We start from the raw sequence: 14604 nt of genomic DNA, 5'->3' as shown, positions 1-14604 counted from the left end.
ATTTGTCCTTTCATGTGTGTAAAGTCATAAAAACTGCGAGAATCTGAGGTCTGCTATTCTGTCTATACTCATACTGTGTGTATGTTCTACAATTTTCTTAGTTTTTTTAGTTTAGTTTTATGACAGATTCAGACAGAGATAGATTGCAAGTGTACATGCACAGTGGCATTACAATAAGGATCAGGATTTTGAAGTATCTATTTTCATGTAACTGGCTGAAGCTGTTTTCACATATGAGCTCCTGACAATGTCTGTAGAATCATATACAAGTAATCTTTTTTATCAGACAAAAGATACAATATACTAAAATTGTGATTGCATCTACAGAATGCTGCAGTATAGAGTACCTTGGTTGGTGTTGTGATTATAGGGTTGCCATCCTTGGTCCACCAGACTTGCAGTTCATTGTGGGACTGGCTTCTGGAAATCTCAATGTAGCATGCTAGAATCACCTTGTCACCCACAGGCACCACGAGGGAGCGCTCAACTTGGGGTGCTTGGGGGAGAAGCCAAGAAAGAGAAGAAGAAAGAAAAGAAGAAAAAGAGATTAAGTCGGTCTTATTTATTTTCTGATGGACCTAAAATAAAATGTAATAAATCTGTACCAGTGTTCTGAGACACTGGTTGTCAAAGTCACTTTGTCAACCTGTCAAGTATTGAACCTTCAGAGGAATTAATTCATTTGATCCTTGGGAATTAATGCATTGCTTTGGAAAAAAAATCCTTCCACTGTGGAAGAGCATGTTGATACATGTTGCCTGGAACACTTGGCGTCAAACTGGTGCAAAAAAAACAGTTCCTTGTATGATAAAATTCCTCCCATATCATTGACATGTAATAGTTTGTTTCTACTTACTGCTCTTTTGTCATTACCCCACACCACTGACTTTAATAATATTAGCTGTGTATGATAAAGTTATCCTACTAAGTGAGACTCAGAAGGTGGAGTCACCTCTCAGCTTTAGCATAAAGGCCTCAGTATGCTTTAAACATCTTTACTTCAAACTCTATGTCCAGGCCACATTGGGAGGGATACATGTCAGATGTGTTTGCCAGCTCTGTATTATAATTCTTCACTTGTTCCACTTTTTGTGTGAACAATTGAGTGCATCATGATTGCCTTTGAAGAGAGACAGTCTGAAAGTGTGCGCTTCTTATCTTCATTGGAACAATTTGGCGCCATCGCAGAAGAACTAGTTTATTTGAAGTAAAATGAACCTTTAAGTTAGGGCATGGATGAAAAGAACTGTAGATTCCATGAGGGGCCACAACTTCAAACTGACTAAATCTATAGTCTGCAGTTCCTCCAAAATGTCATGGTGGCCTCATCTGTGGAAAACCTTGAAGTCATCACAGTACAAATTTCCACATATAAAATAAAACCACTAAACGTAATATTGCAGCCAGAAACAATTTTTGAAAAAATTGCTATTTTAAAGTGACTCGAGGAACCTTTAAGTGTTTATGAAACAGTCTTATGATTCCTCTGATGATTATAAATGACCTGTAACAGCAAACAAGACCATCAGCGAACAGACTTCTATTTTTATATAGTTATTATTAATGCCTGCGTTCAGGTCCGATCACATATATCACATATAAAATCACAATCTCATCGCGATCCATCCTGCAGTCTCTCTGTCACTCACTTCCAAAACAAATGCACGCGCCACTGACATGCGCTAGCAAAGATCTTTACAAAAGCAGGCGCTGGTGTTGTATGGCTTTTTTTTTTATTCTAGGGGCAGCCAGAATCAACTGAAAGCTCCTCGTAGTCACTTTAAAAAAAATGATTAAACATGTTTTGCAAAAACATCCACATCCAGGCTTACTTTCACAGTGCACTGGAAAGATTAAGCATTGTACTCCAGTTATACACAATAACTTAAAATATAGCTAAACTCATAATTAAAGGGTCCATCTCTCGTATAATGTCTGCGACAGCCATAGGTTTTCTGTCTTTGCCTAGGACAGAAGACTTCTCGTGGCCGTTTTGATTTTGTTCAAAACGCTTACTCTGCTGCCACAGCGGAGGCTGGATTGGAGGAAACCGACAGCATGAGCTCCTTTCTTTACCAGGGGCACGCCTGAACCCCCTCTGTCACAGATGTGCTTTAAGGCCTCCAGTCAGTAGCCCTTCAACGTGCTGACAGCACCCGGATTGTTGTCTGCGTGTGGTTACTGACAGTATGCCGCGTACGGAGTTTTCCGTCATTGTTATAAAAAATTCAGTAAATGTTGGAAAATATTCTGTTAACGTGACCTCTGGAACCCACCCATACTCTTAGGGAGCAGTTTTAACACTATTTTATTCTAATATAGCAAAAGTCTTTTTGTAACTACTAAGCACTGTCTAACAGTTACGTGTGTATTTAGTCTTACAAATGACATCACCTGAGAACCACCTTTCTCTGCCTCCCACTCACCCGTCACTGTAAGCCATACTGTTGATAGGGTTTTTCTTCCTTCCAAAATGCACTCATACATGTCCGTGTCACTGAGCATCGTGCTCTGGAAGACCACAGACCAGTCTCCTTCCCTGACCTTCTCTTCTGAGGGCAACTGGATTCGGCCCTGGAAGGAATCATGGCACTGTAAATCACACTGATTGCACTTCAGCCTCTTATTGGTAATGTCTGATGTAATATATGTTGTATTATTTGTTTGTTTGTAGTGTGCTTGGTTAAATGTAGCTACAGTATATGAAACAGTGTACGTCTTGGGATGCAAGACAAATTTCAGAAGAAAATTCTGACAGTAAAGTGAAATCAAATCAAAATCAGGTCTCCATCTTGTTTGGGAAGGGTAAGGGTTAGGGTAGGAGCCTGTTAAACTTGTAGCTCAAACATGATTTAAAATGTAAAGAATCCACACTCCACTACAGCAAAGCAGACTTGATTAAACTACTGTAGATTTTAGACTGTCAATTAAAGACAAAAAGCACTAACCATAAATTTGTCGCCCTCTCTTAGTTCTCCTCCTCGCAAAATTGCCACATCCTCCCCCATGGTCTCCCACTGGACAGTCCCTTTCCCCTCAAGGTAGGCTGAGCCATTACAGGGCAAGATGGCTGGTTCCCCAAACTCCACCTGAAGGTTCCATATCTCCACCACATGAATGGCTGGAGGAGGAGAAGTGGAATGTAAATATGTGTAAGCAGTACAAGACAAAAATAATGCAGAGAAATGAGTGGAGTTAAAGGAGCAGGGGGGTGGGAAAGTGAGGATGCTAGTGTTGCACCATTTAATGAAATTTGGATACTTTTTCAATATTTTTTTGTTAGAAGCAATTCAGTATTACAATTTCCCAACATTTGGTACTTGTAGGTCAGATGTGCCTCTGATGATTGAGAGAATAAAATGATTGATTTGTCTGATTATCCACTGGGTGGAGGTAATAGTGAGGTAGCCACGTCAGGGGCCAGGGGACATCCTTCCCCACTGATACAGCATGAACTTCAGCTTCATTACTTCTGACAGAGAAGTAATGTCTCTGCCTCAACATGTCAAAAAAATCATAGGAGATATGTAAGGTATCAGTAGGACAGCGTATCAATGTCAGGCCTATCCTGTATTATAAACAGAATGACAAGCATATTAGAAAATGTGAGTTCCAAAACAACAAATGTATGAGGGTTCAGTTGAGTTCAGTATGAGGAGGACTCATTTTAGCACTTTTTAAAATAGATAAACTTCCAACCTCATGCCTGTGGTCTCAGCAGGCACCTGAGCACTGTTGATGGACATATGTCACAGTCATTTGACTGACATATACCAGAAGCGTGGAGCTACACTATCGCTTCACTTTAATACTTTAGTAAAGTAGTAAAAGCTCATAACCCCATGTAGCCAGTTAGCCAGCTAGGTAGGTAGCATGTGCCGCCCATGTAGGCTAAGATAACGTCCTTGGTGCAGCATTGTTAAATTTAGCTAATAAAAGTAGGTGCAGCAGCTAGATACTTGATTCAGAATCATTCTTGTATTGTACCAGCTAACAGGTGCTAACTGGCTAAATCTAGTAGCATTTGTTGAGCTGGCTTGCTTTAGAGGCAGGGGCTATGTGACTATAGCCTATAGATCACTTTGCATTCTCTGCTATGGAGATCCCACAGATGTGAAGGATACAGTTGACTAGACTCAGTACTTGGTATTACATGAGTGTCATGGAGATGTGTGAGAAAAAATGTGTAAGCCCATTTGACTCTATTTTACTTGAAGCAATGTCACAAAAGTTATGATTCTGTTCAGGATAATCTGAAGTGCAAACCTTACTATCTAGCTTCATCAAATCACTAACTAAAATGTCTCCTGGGCAGAACTTATATGAAACATATGTCACCATTGCAGAGCCCTCCGAACTGAAGACACAGCACCATCACCAAAACACACAGAGGAAACATATTGTCCTTTCCTCTTCTTCAGTGCTGAAACAGAAAAGCCTCATTAGAATGATTACAATTCGTTATAATAAAAAGAAACATTAGGCTAATCACCAACCAATGGCTTTCCTAGTAGCTACAGGTTATTAACAGGTCCATTTTGATCTATTTCCAAAAATTAACCAAGGCCAGGAGTGCGGCATAAAGCAATTACAAAAGTTATACAAGTTCCGACGTTGATCCTTTGGAGGTCCCGGGTTGTTGAGAAATCAACATTTGAGAGTTTTGAAGTTCGGCATCTTTCATGCACCATACAAGGCATAACTGTGTAAATACAAGCAGATCTTACCGAAGAGTGTCCCGAGATGAAAGAATCTCCTGAGGCGGGAGACTTCAGCGGTGATGTGCCGCAGCTCTGACTGTTTTAACTGACCGCAGGTGTCTCCGCTACTCAGCGCTCCTGTTTCAACACGGGCTTAAATCAACGGCTCCAAGTGGCGCCTTCAAGTGCTGTGGGAAATATCAGAATTATAAGGCACATCATTCAAAAACACTTTAGCAGGTAGGCTATCAGCCTAATTGACTACCAGAAACAGACTCACACAGACACACGACAGGAGCACGAGCACAAATCCGAGTTTCTCGTCGCCTATTTAAATGTTCTTAACCCTTTAACCTGAACGTACATACACAATGTTGCACATACTCTACAACACAATTAGTTTTGTGGTTTTAAACAAACAAAGAGGCGGCATGTGACATACTCTATATTCATATAGGCCCTCAACAGCTTGTTTGCTTTTTGCCAGAGGTTACATTTAAGATACAGCAACCGACTTGCTTTCACAGCCAAACTCAGAGTACTAAGATCGCACAAGACCTCCACATTGTGCTTAATTGGCAACCTGCACCAAGAGGCACGTGGCAGAATTGTCACTTGAAATGTGAAGCTTTTGGGGTGCAGCTTTAGAGAAATGTGGTTGTACAGTGTTGCAAAATGACCACTGTTTTATTTTGATCACATCTGAAACAAATCGAATTTTCATCTAAATGTGATTATTTTTGGGCACAATTAACAAGAAAATGAATTAAAATAATATAAAAGGTCACATAAGCAAACAAAAATGGCAAAGCTTGTTTAAGGCCACCCCTATAGTGTCATATTGACATTTGACATCAGACAGTGCAGATACAGTAGAGGAGGGAGATGTGTAAAGCAGATCAGTTTCTGAAATGTTAGATGGCACGAGGCTTGTGAATCTACCGGGACATTTAGTGACGATGCATTCAGGCTCATTAGGAAAAACGGATATACAAAGTTTACCCAAAAAGTGGTTAAAGGGGTAATTATAGTTATTGGTGGTATTTTTTGTTGTTTGTTTTTATGGGTGTAATTTTTTTCCTGTCTGGCTAGTATTTATTTGCACAGTTAAACTGTTTTATCTTTGGAACGTTTTTATGTATCTTCAGTAAATCATAATTCTTATTTGTCATGTATTTGTCTTAAATCTAGGGTCGTTAAATTAAGTTAGTCAGAGAACAGTGAAAGGAATTCCCAGATTGGAGGTCACAGCATCCTGCCTGGCACAGGTGGTGTGCACCCTTGATGAATTGACACGCCGGAGGATGTCTCACCATCACTCCATCCATTGCCTCAAAGAAACATAGAATGGTTATAGCATACACCATAATAGTGCTAGACGCTCTTCCTGAGTCCTATTGCAACACCATTTGTCGGGTAGATTTCAAATCTGGTTGTAGCTAGTGCATGGAAGGAGTCTGGTGTTTTCTTTAGCTCCTTAAAAAGGGTCTGTGAGGTGCCTCATCATATAGAGAGCTGAAATCACGCCTCTTCCGGTGGACCCCATGGGACTTTATTTCAGAAAAAAGTAGTGAATGGAGAGAGACAAAAAAACAATTAAATCCAGCTTGAATTGTGCCATGAATCACACATATAATGTTTGTAAATTCAAAAGATAGTTTTCCAAGTCAAGTCGCAGTTTGTTGTAAATAAAGTAAAATACCATTTCATTTTTGCATATCATGTGCTTGTGAATAGTATTTAGTGAATATTCTGTAGTGCTTCATGCAACATTAATAGGGGATTTGGGGTTAAATTTGGCTATCAATAATAATAATGTTTATCAGGGATAATTATTAATTAAGATAACCACTTGTTTCTTTGATAAGAGAGAACAAAGAATCAATGATGGTGCTCACACCATTAGCTTACTGATATCACACATAGGTGTGATATGGTCCAGGCTGAAGGAGAGAGAGAGAGAGAGAGTGTGTGTGTGTGTGTGTGTGTGTGTAACGTGATGCCAGGTTAGAGAAGATGGTTAGTTGCATGCAAAGACCCTGAGTCTGTGTGAAGCATAATTTAACTAATGTCAAATATGCCGTGTTGCAAAGCAAACTATCAATAACTGACCTGAGATCACAATAACACCCGAACGGTGAACAAACACATAGATTGAACACATGTGCATTACATCAACCAGAGTTAAAAGTCCTGTGCTTAACCATGCTATGTTATGCTGTGTGCTATCTAGGCCCAGTTCAATGTTACCAGTCTTAAAGAAAAGGTGCTGATGGTTCCTTGACTGATGAGCCAATCAGGAGAAACTTGTGATCCCAATGTTGAACAGTGCTAGTGCTGTTCTTGCTGTGCAAAGTCTGATAAAAGACAGCAGGTGGAGGATACTGGTCGCTCCTTTACTTTGCAGGGATAGCAGCTCGGTGCTAATTTACTTTGTGTTCCTCAGATTGTTGCGTTAGCTAGTAAGCTTTGTGACGCAGCTGCTGGTGCTAACTGAGCTGGAATACTAGCAGGACCTTGCGTCGCTGCTGTGAGGAGAAGTTCTGTGGGCCTGCTGGAAATGCATCTGGCGAAGCTGGAGAAGAGCTGGGGGCCCAGAAGAATCCTGTAGCTGGAGTTGGAGTTTTGACTATCTGGTCAGTGGGGGGTCTGTCACCCTGACCAGCAGTAGCTCAAAGTTGGGTCTCTTGAAAGTTTTTGCACCTAGGTGTTTCAAACAACTGTATGTATGTTAACAATCTCTTGAAATCCCCTCCTCCACCACTGGTGAAGAGATGAGTAGTTAAGGGTTTGCATTGTTTACACACCTGACTCAGGGCGTGGTTGCATTAAGAGGAGGCTACAGGTAGGAGCACATTTAAGGTAATATGTTTATTAACAAATATAGGCAGGCAATATGATGAATTCAAAACCAGTTGCTGTTTTTACTTATCTCTCCAAACAGCAGAGGGCACTGCTGCTTTTCCAGTGAACTAACAGTTTTGAAGAACAGCTTGTTGAGAAGCAGTTTGACCTTTAACAGATGTGACCTCCAGTATCTGTGTACTACTCAGCAACTTTTCTGCACCTGGGTGTTACAGCTTAAAAAATTTAAAACTGGATTTCATTCATTTCTCAGAAGGCCCAAATAAACGTCACATGATGACAACTACTCAAAAATGTATCATTTCCATTTTTGTGACAATATGGACAACAATATAACAGATGGATCATGTGTAATGATTTAAACTCAGTACTCTCAATCCCGAGATCTCAATTCAATTTTAATTTGTTGTTGAAATCTGATTTAAGGGGAGATTCAGGTAAAGGATGCAACCTGTCCACTCTGTGATCATCATCTGATTCTGTTTTTTTGTAGAAATTTTGACTTTGTTTCCTGCAAATCTTTGTGTAGGTTACAAACTGGTTTTGTAAAAGATTGAATCATTTGCTCTAATTGCTTTTCTTGTTCGTGAATGCAGCATCGACTCTGTGACATGAAAGTCTCCGTTACAGACTTTTACATTATGGTATGGTGGGCAAAATGTATGATCTGATTAAATTGGGCAGATTTAGCAGAACATTTTACTGCAGAAAAAGTACTTTGAAAATTACTTGATCGCTAGTAAGGCTGGTTAGGTTATGCTCATTTTCCTGCTTTGTTGTAGTTAGTTTTCTCTACATTGCACTGAGCACACTGAGCATTCCTGTTATCACCTTCTCTCAGGCTGCAGGGGGAACTCCAAGCAGGGTTGGAAGAGGCACCTCTTTAATATTGTCCAGTCTTCCTCTGTTCCACCAATCACCCTTTCAATTGTGACCACCCTACCCTTATAAATATATTTATAAGCTGGGAAAAGATGCGTAGCTATTCGTGAAGCAAATACTTTTACAAACCTGGGTACTGCTTCCATGGTGTAATGGTTAGCAGTCTGGACTTTGAATCCAGTGAGTTCTAATCTCAGTGGAGCCTAATCTAAAAAGAACAGGTAAAATATTTACCCAGTGTTAAAACTTAATACGGCTGTATGAATTCAATGCTATCTGTCTCTCAGGTAATGTTCAAAAGTAATTTATCTGCTCTGTGTTTTAATCATGTTTCAAGTAGAAGCTGAGTTTGTTTAAGAGTTCTTCAGTTCACATATAGTGGTTCCATGGTGTAATGGTTAGCACTCTGGACTTTAATGTGATCAAAGTTCAAATCTCAGTGGGACCTTGTTTAAAGCAGGTGAGACACAAAAGAGCTTAAATAAACATGACAAGAAAAATACAATGCTGGTTGGTTTTATTTAAGGTTCGTAAGGTAATGTTCAGCACAACATTATGAAGTAATCTAACAGGAATATTCGTTGCATCTTTGGCAAACACAGCGCTTTACTGGAGTTTGCGTTGTGCCAAAAGTTGAATTTCTGACAGAAAGAAAGTGGTCAGAAATTGATTAATGCAGCGTTAACCAATACATTTACAGTTCTAAGATCCCAAGCAGGGCTACAGCTCCACCTCCTTCTAAAGATTTAGAATGACTGTCTTATTGGTTCATATCTTAACATACACCAATGACAGTAGATAGTACATTACATTTGTCATCATGTAATACATTAAAGCAACTATACTGTCACATATCAACTCTTACAGTATTGCAGGGTCATCCAGTAATGCGCTGCGTTGACAATACATGCAGGCACACATTCCTGGTGGATTCATTTGTAATTTATTTAACTTCCTTCTACATGTCTGTGACGGTTTTCAGACATCTATCTCTTGGTGTATCTAAGTTGTGAACGATGTCAACGAGGGCCTCCCCACCAGGCCGTAAAAACTGAAAAGTCCTTTCAGATGAGACGCGAAACGTCTTCAACACCCTCGTTAACCCGACCGTTGGCGCATCTCCCACTTGAAGATCAGCTTTTCAGCCAGCGTTAGCCAAGTGAACCGTCCCAACGGCATTTCAGGCAATAGAAAGTCACAGAAACGCTCGGACACAGCCCATCATCCGACGTTGCAAAGCTGGCCGGACGGTGTTTCATGGCTGTTCAACCGCCCCACCGCTCGCAGTATGCTGGCCTTTCAACGATGAGCACAGACACCCAGACGCAGCAAGTTCGGTGAAGCCTCACTTTTGTGGTGAGAATGAGACAGAATCCAAAGTGTGCACAAATAATGTAACTGGAATCCATTTCACTCCTTCCTCTTCTATCACATTTGGAATCCCAAGTCTCTAGGGTTGATTGGACGACAGTGAACACCTGCTCGTATCGGGACTTAGGGGTACCTGGAACAACTGTGTTGCCACCTTGTGGTTTACAGTGGGAACGCCCACGAGGCCCTGTAACATTTAAAACCAGGTCCCACCGAGATTTGAACTCGGATCGCTGGATTCAGAGTCCAGAGTGCTAACCATTACACCATGGAACCTCAGAAGAGCTCCCCGTGATCGCTGTAGAACGCTTTTGGAACGTGTTATTGCGTCTTTCTCATGTACTACAAAGAAGGCATGCATCAATACCAGTGACACAGAAGATAACACGTTAAAAATGCTAACTTTACGCGCCAACTTACTTGAATTAGTTAGCTGACTGGTCACAGTCGACAGCAGCTGTGGGAAATGCCAACTTTAGACATTGTTCTCAAGGAAATCCCACAAACAATTAATCCAGCACCAAATAGGGCTACTGGAGACAACAACAAACTGGCAAGTTTACACCTCACAGCTCGAGATTGTTGACCCACTGGCCTTTCGCATACAAACTCAAAAGTCGGGACCGTGATTGACTGCTATTAATTGCGGCGGGACCAAAGCTCCAATAAAAAGGCAAGTTGAGAAAGACAAACGAGACTATTCTTTGCTCAGGGAACAAAGTGCGCAAACAGAAATGAATAACGTTGCGCCTTGTACAGGGGTTATGTCAGAACTGCCAACACGCATATATTGCCGACTTTTCTTTCCAGATATCACGTTAGAAGAAACAGTTCCAGTGAAAAACACGGCATGTCAGAAGTGGGATTCGAACCCACGCCTCCAGGGGAGACTGCGACCTGAACGCAGCGCCTTAGACCGCTCGGCCATCCTGACCTTAAAAGGCTTTTGTCTTTCAGGGGAAATTCCAAAGTGTACGGGCAGACGGTACATTACATCTGCCATCATGTGACACATTATAGCGACTGTGCTGTCACATATCAATGCTCAACTTTTCGGTATCGCAGGGTCATCCAGTAAGGCGCTGCGTTGACAATACATGCAGGCACACATTCCTGGTTGGTTCATTCGTAGTCTATTCAACTTCTTTGTACATGTCTGCGACGGTTTTCAGACATCCAGCTCCTGGTGTATCTAAGTTTTCAACCAAGGCAACCAGGGCCTCCTCACCAGGCCGTAAAAACTGAAAAGTCCTTTCAGATGAGACGTGAAACGTCTTCAACACCCTCGTTAACCCGACCGTTGGCGCATCTCCCACTTGAAGATCAGCTTTTCAGCCAACGTTAGCCAAGTGAACCGTCCCAACGGCATTTCAGGCAATAGAAAGTCACAGAAACGCTCGGACACAGCAAAGCTGGCCGGACGGTGTTTCATGGCTGTTCAACCGCCCCACCGCTCGCAGTATGCTGGCCTTTCAACGATGAGCACAGACACCCAGACGCAGCAAGTTCGGTGAAGCCTCACTTTTGCGGTGAGAATGAGACAGAATCCAAAGTGTGCACAAATAATGTAACTGGAATCCATTTCACTCCTTCCTCTTCTATCACATTTGGAATCCCAAGTCTCTAGGGTTGATTGGACGACAGTGAACACCTGCTCGTATCGGGACTTAGGGGTACCTGGAACAACTGTGTTGCCACCTTATGGTTTACAGTGGGAACGCCCACGAGGCCCTGTAACATTTAAAACCAGGTCCCACCGAGATTTGAACTCGGATCGCTGGATTCAGAGTCCAGAGTGCTAACCATTACACCATGGAACCTCAGAAGAGCTCCCCCTGATCGCTGTAGAACGCTTTTGGAACGTGTTATTGCGTCTTTCTCATGTACTACAAAGAAGGCATGCATCAATACCAGTGACACAGAAGATAACACGTTAAAAATGCTAACTTTACGCGCCAACTTACTTGAATTAGTTAGCTGACTGGTCACAGTCGACAGCAGCTGTGGGAAATGCCAACTTTAGACATTGTTCTCAAGGAAATCCCACAAACAATTAATCCAGCACCAAATAGGGCTACTGGAGACAACAACAAACTGGCAAGTTTACACCTCACAGCTCGAGATTGTTGACCCACTGGCCTTTCGCATACAAACTCAAAAGTCGGGACCGTGATTGACTGCTATTAATTGCGGCGGGACCAAAGCTCCAATAAAAAGGCAAGTTGAGAAAGACAAACGAGACTATTCTTTGCTCAGGGAACAAAGTGCGCAAACAGAAATGAATAACGTTGCGCCTTGTACAGGGGTTATGTCAGAACTGCCAACACGCATATATTGCCGACTTTTCTTTCCAGATATCACGTTAGAAGAAACAGTTCCAGTGAAAAACACGGCATGTCAGAAGTGGGATTCGAACCCACGCCTCCAGGGGAGACTGCGACCTGAACGCAGCGCCTTAGACCGCTCGGCCATCCTGACCTTAAAAGGCTTTTGTCTTTCAGGGGAAATTCCAAAGTGTACGGGCAGACGGTACATTACATCTGCCATCATGTGACACATTATAGCGACTGTGCTGTCACATATCAATGCTCAACTTTTCGGTATCGCAGGGTCATCCAGTAAGGCGCTGCGTTGACAATACATGCAGGCACACATTCCTGGTTGGTTCATTCGTAGTCTATTCAACTTCTTTGTACATGTCTGCGACGGTTTTCAGACATCCAGCTCCTGGTGTATCTAAGTTTTCAACCAAGGCAACCAGGGCCTCCTCACCAGGCCGTAAAAACTGAAAAGTCCTTTCAGATGAGACGTGAAACGTCTTCAACACCCTCGTTAACCCGACCGTTGGCGCATCTCCCACTTGAAGATCAGCTTTTCAGCCAACGTTAGCCAAGTGAACCGTCCCAACGGCATTTCAGGCAATAGAAAGTCACAGAAACGCTCGGACACAGCAAAGCTGGCCGGACGGTGTTTCATGGCTGTTCAACCGCCCCACCGCTCGCAGTATGCTGGCCTTTCAACGATGAGCACAGACACCCAGACGCAGCAAGTTCGGTGAAGCCTCACTTTTGCGGTGAGAATGAGACAGAATCCAAAGTGTGCACAAATAATGTAACTGGAATCCATTTCACTCCTTCCTCTTCTATCACATTTGGAATCCCAAGTCTCTAGGGTTGATTGGACGACAGTGAACACCTGCTCGTATCGGGACTTAGGGGTACCTGGAACAACTGTGTTGCCACCTTATGGTTTACAGTGGGAACGCCCACGAGGCCCTGTAACATTTAAAACCAGGTCCCACCGAGATTTGAACTCGGATCGCTGGATTCAGAGTCCAGAGTGCTAACCATTACACCATGGAACCTCAGAAGAGCTCCCCCTGATCGCTGTAGAACGCTTTTGGAACGTGTTATTGCGTCTTTCTCATGTACTACAAAGAAGGCATGCATCAATACCAGTGACACAGAAGATAACACGTTAAAAATGCTAACTTTACGCGCCAACTTACTTGAATTAGTTAGCTGACTGGTCACAGTCGACAGCAGCTGTGGGAAATGCCAACTTTAGACATTGTTCTCAAGGAAATCCCACAAACAATTAATCCAGCACCAAATAGGGCTACTGGAGACAACAACAAACTGGCAAGTTTACACCTCACAGCTCGAGATTGTTGACCCACTGGCCTTTCGCATACAAACTCAAAAGTCGGGACCGTGATTGACTGCTATTAATTGCGGCGGGACCAAAGCTCCAATAAAAAGGCAAGTTGAGAAAGACAAACGAGACTATTCTTTGCTCAGGGAACAAAGTGCGCAAACAGAAATGAATAACGTTGCGCCTTGTACAGGGGTTATGTCAGAACTGCCAACACGCATATATTGCCGACTTTTCTTTCCAGATATCACGTTAGAAGAAACAGTTCCAGTGAAAAACACGGCATGTCAGAAGTGGGATTCGAACCCACGCCTCCAGGGGAGACTGCGACCTGAACGCAGCGCCTTAGACCGCTCGGCCATCCTGACCTTAAAAGGCTTTTGTCTTTCAGGGGAAATTCCAAAGTGTACGGGCAGACGGTACATTACATCTGCCATCATGTGACACATTATAGCGACTGTGCTGTCACATATCAATGCTCAACTTTTACGGTATCGCAGGGTCATCCAGTAAGGCGCTGCGTTGACAATACATGCAGGCACACATTCCTGGTTGGTTCATTCGTAGTCTATTCAACTTCTTTGTACATGTCTGCGACGGTTTTCAGACATCCAGCTCCTGGTGTATCTAAGTTTTCAACCAAGGCAACCAGGGCCTCCCCACCAGGCCGTAAAAACTGAAAAGTCCTTTCAGATGAGACGTGAAACGTCTTCAACACCCTCGTTAACCCGACCGTTGGCGCATCTCCCACTTGAAGATCAGCTTTTCAGCCAACGTTAGCCAAGTGAACCGTCCCAACGGCATTTCAGGCAATAGAAAGTCACAGAAACGCTCGGACACAGCAAAGCTGGCCGGACGGTGTTTCATGGCTGTTCAACTGCCCCACCGCTCGCAGTATGCTGGCCTTTCAACGATGAGCACAGACACCCAGACGCAGCAAGTTCGGTGAAGCCTCACTTTTGTGGTGAGAATGAGACAGAATCCAAAGTGTGCACAAATAATGTAACTGGAATCCATTTCACTCCTTCCTCTTCTATCACATTTGGAATCCCAAGTCTCTAGGGTTGATTGGACGACAGTGAACACCTGCTCGTATCGGGACTTAGGGGTACCTGGAACAACTGTGTTGCCA

General features: G+C 42.8%; 6 non-coding genes across 6 annotated transcripts; all 6 read right to left on the bottom strand.

The window, feature by feature from the left end:
* Positions 1–10022: 10022 nt before the first annotated feature.
* Positions 10023–10094, bottom strand: trnaq-cug (transfer RNA glutamine (anticodon CUG)). Its single transcript has one exon. It is a non-coding gene; the product is annotated as a tRNA-Gln (tRNA).
* A 575-nt stretch (positions 10095–10669) lies between these two features.
* Positions 10670–10752, bottom strand: trnal-cag (transfer RNA leucine (anticodon CAG)). Its single transcript has one exon. It is a non-coding gene; the product is annotated as a tRNA-Leu (tRNA).
* Positions 10753–11566: 814 nt separating this feature from the next.
* On the bottom strand, positions 11567–11638 carry trnaq-cug (transfer RNA glutamine (anticodon CUG)). Its single transcript has one exon. It is a non-coding gene; the product is annotated as a tRNA-Gln (tRNA).
* A 575-nt stretch (positions 11639–12213) lies between these two features.
* Positions 12214–12296, bottom strand: trnal-cag (transfer RNA leucine (anticodon CAG)). Its single transcript has one exon. It is a non-coding gene; the product is annotated as a tRNA-Leu (tRNA).
* An 814-nt stretch (positions 12297–13110) lies between these two features.
* On the bottom strand, positions 13111–13182 carry trnaq-cug (transfer RNA glutamine (anticodon CUG)). Its single transcript has one exon. It is a non-coding gene; the product is annotated as a tRNA-Gln (tRNA).
* Positions 13183–13757: 575 nt separating this feature from the next.
* Positions 13758–13840, bottom strand: trnal-cag (transfer RNA leucine (anticodon CAG)). The gene has a single exon. It is a non-coding gene; the product is annotated as a tRNA-Leu (tRNA).
* Positions 13841–14604: the final 764 nt, after the last annotated feature.

The sequence above is a fragment of the Pagrus major genome, chromosome 24 (assembly GCF_040436345.1).
Source record: "Pagrus major chromosome 24, Pma_NU_1.0".
NCBI classification, from domain to species: domain Eukaryota; kingdom Metazoa; phylum Chordata; class Actinopteri; order Spariformes; family Sparidae; genus Pagrus; species Pagrus major.
This window is presented reverse-complemented; position numbering and strand designations above follow the sequence as displayed.